Raw genomic sequence first — 13,660 nt, forward strand, 5'->3', positions numbered from 1 at the left:
CAAAGACTAGATGAGTTCAAACTTGATCTAGCTAAGATATGAGCTAAAACATTACAATGCCGACGCACATGCTGGAAGCACTCAGAAGAAAGGTCATTCGCCATGATCTTAACATCTGAAAAGAACGGAGCCCACCACCGAGCGATCTCTGGATCGAGGGAGACATAGCCCTGCTGGGTGTTGGGTGTTGGATTGTCTACAAACTTGCCTCGGTGTAAAGTGAAGTGTGCGCTTTGTTCACAACAAGGGCGGTCTAATTTATTTCTGTCTTCTATAAAAATATGATAGCTTAGGTTGTACTCTTGAAGAAAAGACGGGAAAACCCTCTTTCGATAAAAAAAAATCGATCGAAGTACAAACACTCGGTGCCGCGCTTTCACTTTCCGAACTACCTCTCCAACAGCAAACTCGCAAACAAACTAACTGAAACGACACCACGGTTCAAATTTTGAAAATGGTTTAAACAAAATGTTACTGTACCACCGCTGTCTGGCCTGCAGGTGGGGCCAGTGCGACGCGGCCCCACATGGCATCCAGCCAGGGCAAACGACAAGCGCCGCGGGTGGGATAGGACCGGACCAGGCAGGAGGTTTCGTTGCCGGTGCCGTTGCGTGCATGCATGCAGTTGGATGGGGCCTCGTGCGGCCAGCTGTTGCTGCCGCCCACATGACCGGCCGCCCCCAGGCTACAAATACCACCTCCCATCTCCTTCCCCGACAACCACCACCGCCGCTCGCCGCCACCCACAACCCGTTCAATCGTCCTCACATACCAGTCTCCATCTTCGGTCGTAGCAGCAGCAAGCCAGCTATGGAGGGGTGCGACCGGATCAGGGGGCCGTGGAGCCCGGAGGAGGACGCCGCGCTGCGGCAGCTGGTGGAGCGCCACGGCGCGCGCAACTGGACGGCCATTGGCCGCGGGGTGCCGGGACGCTCCGGCAAGTCCTGCCGCCTGCGGTGGTGCAACCAGCTGTCGCCCGGGGTGGAGCGCAGGCCCTTCACGGCCGACGAGGACGCCATCATCGCGCGCGCCCATGCGAGGCTCGGCAACCGCTGGGCCGCCATCGCGCGCCACCTCCGTGGCCGCACCGACAACGCCGTCAAGAACCACTGGAACTGCTCCCTCAAGCGCAGGCTCGGCGCCGTCGACGTCGCCGGAGAGGGCGAGGAGGAGCGGCCCTGCAAGCGCGCCAGCGTCACGCCGGAGAGCACCTCCGGATCGGGGTCGGGGTCTGGATCCGGGTCCGACCGCAGCGACCTCAGCAATGGCGGCGCGTTCGGGCTCGCCCAGGTCTACCGGCCGGTGGCGCGGGCCGGCGTGTTCGAGCCGGCGGACTGCGCCATGAGCCAGGGACACGAGGAGGAGGAGGAGCAGGATGACCCATTCACGTCGCTCTCGCTCTCCCTCCCCGGCACGGATGCCCACGGGTTCCACCACGACAGCTCCCACAGCCATTTCCACCAGCCGTTTCCCTCCCCGTCGCCGCCGCCCGCTCCGTCGTCTACGACCGCGCCGCCGCCGGCGTCGTACCCGTTCTCCCCCGCTTTCGCCGCCGCGATGCAGGAGATATCCGTGACGAGGTGCGCAGGTACATCTCCGGCGTCAGCTGCGGCTCCAACCTGCCGTCCATGCCGCAGCTGGTGGATGGCGTGATGCGCGTGGCGGCGGAGCGCGCCAGCGGGGTCTCGAGGATGCGGTGACCGATAAGCAAACGATTCGATCCGGCCGAGTAGATCGGCAGCAATTTCTGACTCGACTCGAAAATCACTGTAGGACAGGCGCCATTTCGTTAGGATCTGAAGTCTGAATTGAATTAGCAATGGGAGAAAGATGAACTAGGCAAAGCTGACGATTTTCTTCTTTCTGTACATAAAAACAAATGAAATGAAAAGAAACTTGCATATGTGTCCAAGTTTAAGCTCACTCATGTCAAATTCGTTTCCCTGCGAAAGCAAAAAATCTACCCGTATATATGGATCTGAAGCGAAAAATCCCTCGGTCTGCATTTGGGCTACGGAGATGCAGAGTAACATCAAAGGGCAGCAAAAGGCGCGACGAAAACCTGTGTGCTCAAGGATTGAGAAGTTGAACAATCAGACAAAATGGTAGCCAAAACAATTTTGCAGCAAAAGGCGTAAATGTATGAAAAAATTTCATAATCCTAAATTTTAAGAAGTTCACAAAATTGAAAAAAGTGTTCACGGATTGAAAAAAAGTTCGGGGCGTTAATTTCAAAAAATGGTTATAGATTTTTCCAATATTTGTGAGTTTGAAAATTATTCAAGAATTCTGACTTTTTGTGAAATTAAAAAAAAATTCATGTAATATGAATCAGAGGGAGCAATATTTTCATAATTATGGATCCGATCATTGTGGACAAACTCTATACAACTAATATTCATTGTTTCTCTGGTGCTTAGTGGCTCCTAGTTAAGATTTAATTTTCATTTTGGATCACATTAGTCTTGTTGGTTACTTTTGCATACATGAGTAAAAGTGCATATCCATTAGCTACTAATCACATATGTTATATCTGACCCGTTTCATATGACTTTGGAGTTTGGACAACAGGTGATCAGGTGTGGTGTAGCAAATAGTTTGTGCCCAATAATGCATTGTCGGTGACTAGCCACGGATTTGCAAAATCTGCCCGTTTTTAGATATTTATATGCGAATTTCGTCCATTTCCGCCTTACCCAAACCCAAGCTAACCCCTCTACTTGCCCGACTCCATCATCAACATCTCTCATATCTCTCTCCCCTGCCTCAATATCTCCATTGCTCTTCCCAACCTCTTGCACTGCATATATTACTGCGTCTCCATCCTCAGGGCCGCCGCTTAGGAAAGCAAGGAGGAGAAGCTCGATGAGGAGCATCACTGTGTCGAGGAGGAGAAGGATCACAAGCATGGCGTGCCGCTAGCAACCAGGGTTTTTTTTCGACCAAAATTTCCAATAACCGACCGATTACAGGAAATTTAGGTAAACCCCCAAAAGATTTCATACTATTCAAAAATTAGATTTCTTTGAATTTAAATGTGAAGTGGCCAACAATCGAACCCGCGGCCTTCAAACTTAGGTGAAGCAGGGTGAACGCTTGGGTACAAATTATTTGATTTACATATTGGGTTAAATGTAATCTAATTTGACAATATAATTATTTCAATTCAAAATTTGTTTGACAATTTTGGGCAAAAAATCCAAAATTTCTGAGGTTTTCTAGAAACCTATATTTTTCGTCCATCCTAAAAAACAGAATTGACAAACAAAACATTGTTAGCACCCCCATGGTTGTGCCCTGCTCCTGAACGAGTTCTTCGATGTGCTAGGCGGAGGTCGGATTCATTGGCAAAATAATTGATAAGCAACCGCATATAAATTATGGGGAATCTTTGATCGTATGTTATGTGAGGATCCAATGTTTAAGATGCTTTTTTTATCCACACAATGAAAAAATGTACTAGAGTAAGAATAATTAGTGAATTATTGTGGAAATATTATAGCCTCTTCATTGCTTCTTTCTGCACTTAGTGGCTCCTAATTCATATCTAATTTTCCTTTCTGGATATGCATCAGACTTGTTGTTTATTTTTAGTTACATGGTTATAAATGTATATACATTAGTTATAATCTCATACTATCTTATACCTGACCCGATTCTGATGACTTTGGATGATAGGCACAATCATCCCTTATTTGTTTACCCATGACAATATTGTAACCAACCAAACAAAATTTCATTTATTTTGTTTTCTTTATGGATTTTTTACTTTATACCTTTGTTGCTTATGTTTGCCATTGTCATGTGGAAATACATGAATGTATTATTGAATGTGGTTGTTTAGGATGATCTTATAGAAAATTATCTCCTCCGTTATAGATTCCATCAATGGTATCATCAACTATCACCATTCATCAATCACCATCACATGTACAGAGAGCCTCGAGAGTTTTCGAAATAATATGGCTCCCAACATTTGTTTATGCGATTATTATCTATTCACGCAACATAGAATTATTCATATTATTGATGTGTGCCGGGAAATAATTGATGTGGAATTTCAGTCGAGTAAGTAATACTCATGATGCGAGGATGGCTATGCTGAAATATAATAGATGAATTAATTGATGCCGACTCTACTGGTATCCTATATGTACATAAGTGTGTTTTAAGGATAACTAGAGTGGAAATGTTGGATTTATTTTGTAGGATTGGCTTTGCAGAATATTTACTCACATGATTAGATTGAAAATTGAAGTCATACATACAATCTTATAATGGTACATGACCCACATATGTGTGGTAGTGACTACCATCTCCGTTCAGGTTTATTAGTCTCCTTTGTATTTTGTGTCATACTTTGACCATACATTCGACAATTAAAATATAAGTGATATGACACAATCTTCAACATGTATTTATTTCCATTGCAATATATGTATACCAAAAAATTGATAATACTCTTCAAATATTCTCAAGAAAAACCATGCATATGATCTTAACCACCCCGTATAAATAATTAAAAAGTGTTGGTGGTAATAGTTTTCAAAGTTTGTTCTAAGAGAGATGTTTAAAACTTCACTCTTTGTGTACCAAAGGGAGTATTTGTTATTACAAAGCTACACAAGCACATGTACAAATCTGTATATGTTGCGCTCATGCATTGTAGAACAATCTACCAAGATATTTATAAGTACAGAAATAAGAAGAAACACATATAAACACACTGTAAGGCATCCAAGTAGATAAGTGATTACGTAGATGTACATGAGTTTTTCATCTCATTGTAAGTTTTTTGCTTTGCTTATATTTAGGAGGGCCTTTGTTCGACAAAATGATGCTAATCTAAAACCTAAAAAAATGCACAAGTTCTGCAACAGAACACAATTCTTCCTTAGCACAAGTGTATTTGTACGGACATACATTTGAGTTGTCTAATGATTAATTTTAAATTTTAGTATTTCTAATAATTATTAATATCATCAGATACACCATGAAAATAAGTGTCGATAAGATAAATTTTGTATTATTAAGAAACTAAGATTTGGTGACGCGCTTTCTATAGGTAAAAATGTTTAGTGCAATTGTTCATAAAGTTAAAAAATGCCACACATTTCAAAATATTTTTATGTCATTTATTTTTTTATCGATAGAAGATGATGCGGGTTCAAGGGCATGACGTGCTGGGAGAGGTGGGGTTCTTAGACAGTGGCAAACGCCCTGGAAGGTTCCCTCTCGCCGTTCTCTTATCTCTCTCTGTTCTATTTAGTTCTAGGACGGTTAGTTTTTTATTTCTTTTCTTTCCAATGGGATTTAAACCTGAGCAGATTCAATAATCAATCTATTTTGTCGCAAAGCAAGTTGGAGCTTATTGTGGGTGCGATTAGGGGTTACTATTGCAGAATTAGATGCTACTTGCTTGCTATTTGCTTTCACTGGATGCTTATGTATGTGAATGATTAGATACATGTGTTTGTTTGTCCACGTGAGCATGTTTGGACTAGATTACCGGTGCTGGAAGGACCAAGCTATCTTGCATAATCAACTAATTAATTATTATTATATTTAGATACATTATAACTTAGCACTTTTCCGGCCCTCTCGGGCCATTAGCCTTCCTGACCATACGATCATTAGTTTTAGTAGTTTTGGTCGTCCGATTAGCTCCTGCGCATGGTCGCTTTTATCGCCAACACCTAGCGCTAACCTATTGGGCCACTGCTCCCGTAACAATTTCGGAAGGCTGGCATGAAATTGGGCTTAACAGACTTTAGTCCAACCGGGGGAAAATATAGCACGGGAAGGCGAGGCGATGGTTCAGGCACGACAACCTCCTCATTTACCCCTTCCTCTTCTTAAACCTCCATGCCCACGATGTCCAAATCAGGGTTGTGTCAGCTGCCATCACTTCTCCGCCGCATTGGATCACCGCCAGACCTTGCAATCCCCTCTTGGCATGGGAGATGGACCTCCTCCTCCTGGCCCTCACCCCCATTCTTGTGGGTAGAGACACCGCCTCGTCCTTCCCTCCCCGGTCCCTGTCCAACCACGTCCGCGCCACCTCCTATCCGCCTAGCTATTGTCGTCCACTCTCTTTTCTCCGCCTTCTATCCTGGTGGTCTGATGTGGCACAATTGCTTGATCAATAATGAATCAAACTCCACCCCATGATCTCCTGGGGGGAAACGCAAGAAACTGGTGTACTGCTATGCTGCATGACATTCCTTCTCCCCAACGGATCTCCTCCTGCGTCATGGTTTATCTCTGTTCTGCAATATTCTTCGATGCATAATTGTGTAGTTATTGACTTCAATTTCTATATATTAGATATCACAACAGGGTAAATTTTCATCATAGAGATGACTAAGCATGGTTTCTCTCTATTGTGCACTATTCTTCCGTGCATAATATTGCACCTGACAAGCAGAATTGAGGGGACTAGAATGCTGCAAGAACCTTTTCTACACCGGCTAAAGCGTTAGCAAGGATCCACTCTCTCGGTATTAAATATCCATTGCCCCGGCCATATCAATCTTCCAGGGTAGGTTATATCGATGAATAATATAAAAAACATGTCTTCATACATTACAAACAATGTGATTTATTTCTGGTTGCATAACATATCTTTGTGGTTTAAACTCTGGAATATGCATGCAACAATCGAGTCGAAGGAATACTTACTGATGTTGACAACAATGTGATTTATTTCTGGTTGCATAACATATCTTTGTGGTCTAAACTCTGGAATATTCTTGCAACAACCGAGTCGAAGGAATACTTACTGATGTTGACAGCTTTTCCGTAAACTGTTGTCTTTTTTATCATTACTACCACCAATGTTTTTCGGATGTACGTTTTAATTATTTTTCTCGTTCTCCCATTTACAATGCAAAGAAGTTACAGATTTCTGTCGTCCAGAAGTAAATCATTCACTGGTTATTATATATTACTTTTTGGCTTTAGAAAAAGTACAACATAATAATATATAAATACTTCTCAATATTTGTGACCAAATAGAAATGTAAACATTAGAATTGATAGTGTGCCTCTTTGTACATAAAAATTGAACTTACACTGTTTAGTAGTGACCGATTGTCATACATGCATTATTTCAGTCCATTTTTATCATTTCCATTGATTATGTTGTCTCCATGTATGCACAAAGAATTCTATCTCTCTATGAAGAAAATTTCAAAATACACAGGCGCAGCAACGCGCGCCATCAATAATCTAGTACATAGTACTACTCTGCGAGGAGAGTCCTCCGAAAATGAAATGGCCACGTCCACACCTAGGAGACACCCCTCTGATCACACACTTGATATTTATTTATGTATAAAAAAAGAAAGTTGCGACGGGAAAATAGTGCAATTTGTTGCTGAAAGAAAGAGAGATAGACGGACGGATGGAGTCACATGATGACAAGGACCCTTATTTTGTTTTCTCCGTGTACAACCTTTTAGCTGCTACCTTGTTGGGTACTAGCTTGTTAGCTGTTGCAATTGCATCATATCATTTCATACACAATCTAGATAGGAGGATTAGCTTTGCTGGTGAATGGTAGCAACAAGAGTTTACTATTGCAGAATTTCCCAAGACATTATGGGCCTCGTTATGCTTTTTATTTGTTGCTTGCTTTCATTGGATGGTCATGCGAATTAGATGCATGTGGTTGTCAAATACTACCAATTAATATGCCAGCAACTCTTGTGTTCAAATTGCTTACCCAAGTCGTCGATGCTCTGCTCTAGCCTGCCACCTTTATATTCTTGTGTGTGTGTGTGTGCGCGCGCGCGCGTGTGGGATCAGACTTATGGTGTAGGTCATCTACTACTCTTTGGTGCTCCAGTTTGTACCTTCCTTTTGGATGCCATGACTAAAACAGGGAGCAAACTGTGTGTGTGTGTGCGCGCGCGCATGAATCATGTTTTGGTTCAGTTTTCTGTGACTGAAACTTCAGCAAACTAGGTCTGTGTGCATCCATTGTATGTACATGTCACATTTTTCTAAATCTTATACTGTCAGACAGATTGCCTTGACCGCACCAATGCATTGTGTCAGTTTTCAATACTCTGCTTGGTTTGGTTGCCAAACCAAAGCATTATGGCTGGGCGAGGTCCATCCAGGGTGCTTGATTGATGGTTTAATGTACTGTGTTAGTCAGTTTACTACCATCTCTTTGTTCGGTTCTAGTTGTCACATCCCTAGCTTCTGGTAATGCACTAGGCTAGACCTCTTGCTGCATCATGTTTAAATTCAAATGAAATTTGAATTGAGGAATTTTCAAAAGCCTCAGAAACCTCTAAAAATAACCAACAATTAAATCTTCTCAAATGTGTCCAAGAAAATGTTCCTGATATCCTCTGGAAATATTGGCAAGAGGTAAAATCCAAACCAATATTTTTGGTGTCTCAGAAACATTTAATTTGGGCATTTGAATTAAATCAATAATTATTTGAATTGGATTTATATCTACTATTAAATAAATATAGGTCCAATAATTCTGAAATATTTTGTGGAGCATTGTTTTAATTCTCTTAGCTCCTAAAAATATTGTCAGAAGCAAAATTAATTGAATTGGTTTCAAAACCAAATTCAAAACAAACCTGCAAAATAGAAAACAGAGTTAAAACAAAACAGAGAGAAAAAAATAAAAGGAGTGAAGTCTACCCGGCCTCACCCGTGCAGCCCACCAGAGCCGGCCCAGCTCCTGTGCTGGTCCAGCACTGTGCGGCCCAGCCCACCCCGGTCGCCACCGTCTTCAACCTCCTGCCAGTAGGCAGGAGGGCGTGTGCCCGACGCGCGCGCGCACGCTCCGGCCACCTCCTGCTTACCCGCTCGCCGCTGGAGGCACCCGAGGGCGCCACGCACTCCCCCTCGCCCCCTGCACCTCCCCTCTCTTCCCCTGGACCCCGTTCCCTCCTCTGCTTCCCTCCCGCGCACACCACCGAGCGGAGCTCGCCGTCATCGTCGCCGTACCCATGGCCACCGGCCACCCCTAGCCTCGCCGATGCACCCAGGAGCTCCGCCTCGACCCCCTCTTCCTCCCCACCGTTCCACAGCCCTCCGGAAGCCCTGCATCGCCGCCATCGCCGTCGTCTTCTACCTCGGACCCGCCGGCCATCTTCGTCAAATTCGTCGGCTCCGGTGCGTCTCCGAGCCCACTGAGCCACCCTGCTGCATCCCTGTGAGCTTGCCGTCGTTTCCCCTCACCTCTCTCTCTCTCGCGCACCCTGTAGCCGCCGCCCCACAAGCACCCGAAGCCGCCGTCCGCCATGGCCGGTGAGCCTCGTGCTCCCGGGGTCCTCCACCTGCGCTCGTTGCCTTCGAGTGCTCCTGACGACCCCAGTAATCCGTAGAGACCCTCAGCTGACCTCGCCGTGCCGTGTAACGCCGAACCCGAGCACACCCGAGCTCCGGCCGCCGCCTCGCTCGCCGTCGGCACCGATTCCGGCCGCCCCGAGCGCAACTGACTCCACCAGGAGCTTCGGCTCGTCCCCAGCTCCTCCTAGATGCCCTCCGCGGTCCATTTGGTCGCCGGAGTGGCCAAAACCACTCTCGCCGCCGCGCTAATGGTCGCCGCCGGCCAGAACTCCGGCAGGCTGACGTGGCTTAGTTAATTAGTCACTAACCCCCCCACCTACTGACGCTGACAAGTGGGCCCCAGGGCTTAGTCAAAGCTAACCAGCCCGGGTCAACGCGGGATTAGCCCCTGTGTCACTGACGTGTGGACCCCACACGTCAGGTTTGACCCGAGCCGGCCCCTGTTGACTTGCCGACGTCATGCCAACGTCATGCTGACGCAGTAATGCTTTCTGGATTTAATTTAATTCTGAAATTTCAGAAAATGCCTAAAACTTCAATAAATCATAGAAAATTAACCGTAACTCTAAATTAAATAATTTATATATGAAAAATTATCAGAAAAATTCAAGGAATCCATCTGTACCATTTTCATGCATGTTAGAACAACTTATCACTACTGTTTAGCACAAATCATATAAAGGGCATTTAATTAATCACATATGGAGTTTGAATTTGAATCTTGGATTCAAACCAACTTCATTTAATCTGGTTTTAGGTGCATTAGCCCAAAACACATTCATATTGCCATGTCATAGCATGCATCATATTGTGCATTGCATTGATCGTGTTTTTCTGTATTTGCCGGTATCTGTCCCCTCTCGATAGACGTGATACCGATGATGTGATCGTTGACACTGATGAAGACTCAATGTTATCTTCAGAAGTGCCAGGCAAGCAAAACCCCCTTGTTCATTCTGATACAATCCTACTCTCTTGCTCCTGCTCTCTTTTAATGCATTAGGACAACACCGATTCATCTGTTACTTGCTGCGGTAGCTGAACCCCTTTATCCTCTACATGACCTGTCATTCCACAGTAATTAGATGAAACCCACTAGCATGAGTAGGAGTTGTTTGAGCCCTGTTGTGCCTACTCATTCATGTTTGTTTGTCATGCCTGCTACTGCTTAGAGTTGAGTCAGGTCTGATTCATCGGGGATGAATCAGAGGCGTGTGAACATGTCCTACTGTGTGTGAGCTAAGTGTGTGAACACGATTTGGTAAAGGTAGCGGTGAGAGGCCATGTAGGAGTACATGGTGGGTTGTCTCATTGTAGCCGTCCTCAGGAACTGAGTTCTGTGTTTGTGATCCATGATTCAGTTACTACCATACATTGGGCCCTGAAATATGACCCCGCTCGACTTCTTATTCACCCTAGTCCTCTGTCCAGGAGTTGCAAGTAGTTTCTGGTGTTTGTAGCTTACTGGAGGCCGTGGACAGCGCTGACCGTAGGGGTGGGCTGTGATGCGGTAGGTACGTGGCACGGTGTACCGGATGCCGTTTGGTATCTCGGGAACCCTGTTCACATCGTTTGGGGCTGTGAGCGAAACTCCGGCCGGATCTCCTCATGGATGGAACCCGAATAGGCGATAAACCTGGACTAGAGACTTGAGTGTTTAGGTAGGTCGTGGTCTACACCCACGTCGGCTTTCGCTTGAAGTCTGCCGAGCACATGTCGTGTGCAGACGCTAAGTGGTGGAAACATGTATGAAGAAGTACACCCCTGCAGGGTTAACATCATCTATTCGAATAGCCGTGTCCGCGGAAAAGGACTTCTGGGTTGCTTATATCAGTTCATAGACAAGTGAAAGTGGATACTTTAAAATGCGCAAGATAAGCGTGAGTGCTATGGATGGCGTTCTCGTAGGGAGACGGGAGCGGATCCATAGTGGTGTATTGATATGGTGAATATGTGGACTCGTGTGCGCCACCTCAAAGAGTTACATTGCAGTCGTAGTTTAGGATAGCTACCGAGTCAAAGCTGGCTTGCTGCAGTTAAACCCCACCACCCCTTTGTTGATAATGATGCATATGTAGATAGTTCTGATGTAAGTCTTGCTGGGTACATTTGTACTCACGTTTGCCTATTTTATGTTTTTGCAGAGAGACTTCAGTCTCACTAGTATTCTCGCGTGGTCTTCGACGTTTAGCTTGTTACCTCAGCTACGATCTTGTGCCTCGGCAGGATTTGGTAGATAGTCAGGCTTCTCAGCCTTTTTCATTTATAGATGTCTGTACTCAGACATGATAGCTTCCGCTTGTGCTTTGACTTGTATGCTCTGATTGTTGGGTCATGAGACCCATGCTTGTAATGTCTCGCTCCTTGGAGCCTATTGAATAAACTACTTGAGTCGTAGAGTCATTTTGTGATGCCATGTTGTATTGCACATATCGAGCATATTGTGTGTATGTTATTGAAATGCTTGGTATGTGTGGGATCTGACTATCTAGTTGTTTATCTTTAGTAGCCTCTCTTACCGGGAAATGTCTCCTAGTGTTTCCACCAAGCCATGGTAGCTTGCTACTGCTCCGGAACGCTTAGGCTGGCCGGCATGTGTCCTTCTTCGTTCCTGTGTCTGTCCCTTCGGGGAAATGTCACGCGATGAATACCGGAGTCCTGTTAGCCCGCTACAGCCCGGTTCACCGGAGTCCTGCTAGCCCAGTGCTACAGCCTGGATTCACTCGCTGATGACCGACACGTTCGATGCTGGGTCATGGATGCCTGTCCCTGTAAGTCTGTGCCACTTTGGGTTTACGACTAGTCATGTCAGCCCGGGCTCTTTATCATATGGATGCTAGCGACACTATCATATACGTGAGCCAAAAGGCGCAAACGGTCCCGGGCAAAGGTAAGGCGACACCCGTGGGGATACCGTGCGTGAGGCCGCAAAGTGATATGAGGTGTTACCGGCTAGATCGATGTGACATCGAGTCGGGGTCCTGACAGGGTGAGGCCCAGGGGGGGTGCCCTCCACCCTCGTGACCTCCTCTGGTGCTTCTTGGAGTAGGGTCCAAGTCTCCTGGATCACGTTCAGTGAGAAGATCACGTTCCCGAAGGTTTCATTCCGTTTGGACTCCGTTTGATATTCTGTTTCTTCGAAATACTGAAATAGGCAAAAAACAACAATTCTGGGCTGGGCCTCCGGTTAATAGGTTAGTCCCAAAAATAATATAAAAGTGGAAAATAAAGCCCATTATAGTCCAAAACAATAGATAAAGTAGCATGGAGCAATCAAAAATTATAGATACGTTGGAGACGTATCACTAGCTTGTAATCCAATAAAGGAACCATTAATTACACAAGATCGTCATGAACATATACTACAGAGAGAAGTGACCTCTCTTTCTCTGAGATTGGTCGAACAACAAGTTTTCGTATATCTATCTGATGCCTACAACATATATATAATATAACATGTCTTACAATCCCTAACATCTAAAATCCATGTCAACTTCCACATGGCATTCTCCGTCTTTATGTATGGCGTGGTCAAGAAAGAATCCCGCCGATTCCTCTTGAATTGCTCGTATACGATCATGTGGTAGGAGTTCATCTCGCATCTTCCACAACTAATTTAAAGAAGGAGGTCAATACATATATATGAATGAAACTCAACACAATTGATGGTAATAAAATAAAATTGTGAATATTATTTACGTACTTCATATTGTTCGTCTGAGTAGCCCCGCGGAGAGGTTGAGTTTTAGATGAACTCGTAAACATAGTATCCACATAAATTATTCCCGCCTTCCCGCCACAAGCATTTTATGAGAAATAGAGTTCAATCAAACTGATAATCAAGCATGATAAATGGTATTGATGAAACCATAATCAATGAGGGATGCGCGGAACTAGCTAGTACTACTTACTTTGGGGTGTGTAAATCGCATCTCCCTCTGCAGACCCGGAACCATTCTGGTGAATTTTTTCCAAACCCCGCCAGGCAAAGGAAATGATTACTTGATATCAGCAAATGAACAAAAGTTGCCGATATGGTGCGATAATGATCAATTAAACACTAGTAGAAAAAGGGCCATTTGTCCCGGTTCATAAGGGCCTTTAGTTAGTCCCGGTTGGTAATATTAAAGGAAATTTTATGATTTTTTTTTAATCCTGATTTTCAGAATTTTGAAATATTTTACAATTTAACCTCTAATGACCCCTCATTACTACTCAATTTAACCTCTAATCTCTAATCACCCCTCATCATTCCAAATCATCTAACTTCCCAACTGGTCACCCATCCTCTCACTACTCCAGCCTGAGCACGCTTAACTTCCAGGTTCTATTCCCC

The 13,660-nt window shown here is 44.9% G+C and overlaps 1 pseudogene; it reads left to right on the forward strand.

The window, feature by feature from the left end:
- Positions 1–740: 740 nt before the first annotated feature.
- Positions 741–1,894, forward strand: LOC119340605 (annotated as a pseudogene).
- Positions 1,895–13,660: the final 11,766 nt, after the last annotated feature.

Source organism: Triticum dicoccoides, chromosome 7B (genome assembly GCF_002162155.2).
Source record: "Triticum dicoccoides isolate Atlit2015 ecotype Zavitan chromosome 7B, WEW_v2.0, whole genome shotgun sequence".
NCBI lineage: Eukaryota > Viridiplantae > Streptophyta > Magnoliopsida > Poales > Poaceae > Triticum > Triticum dicoccoides.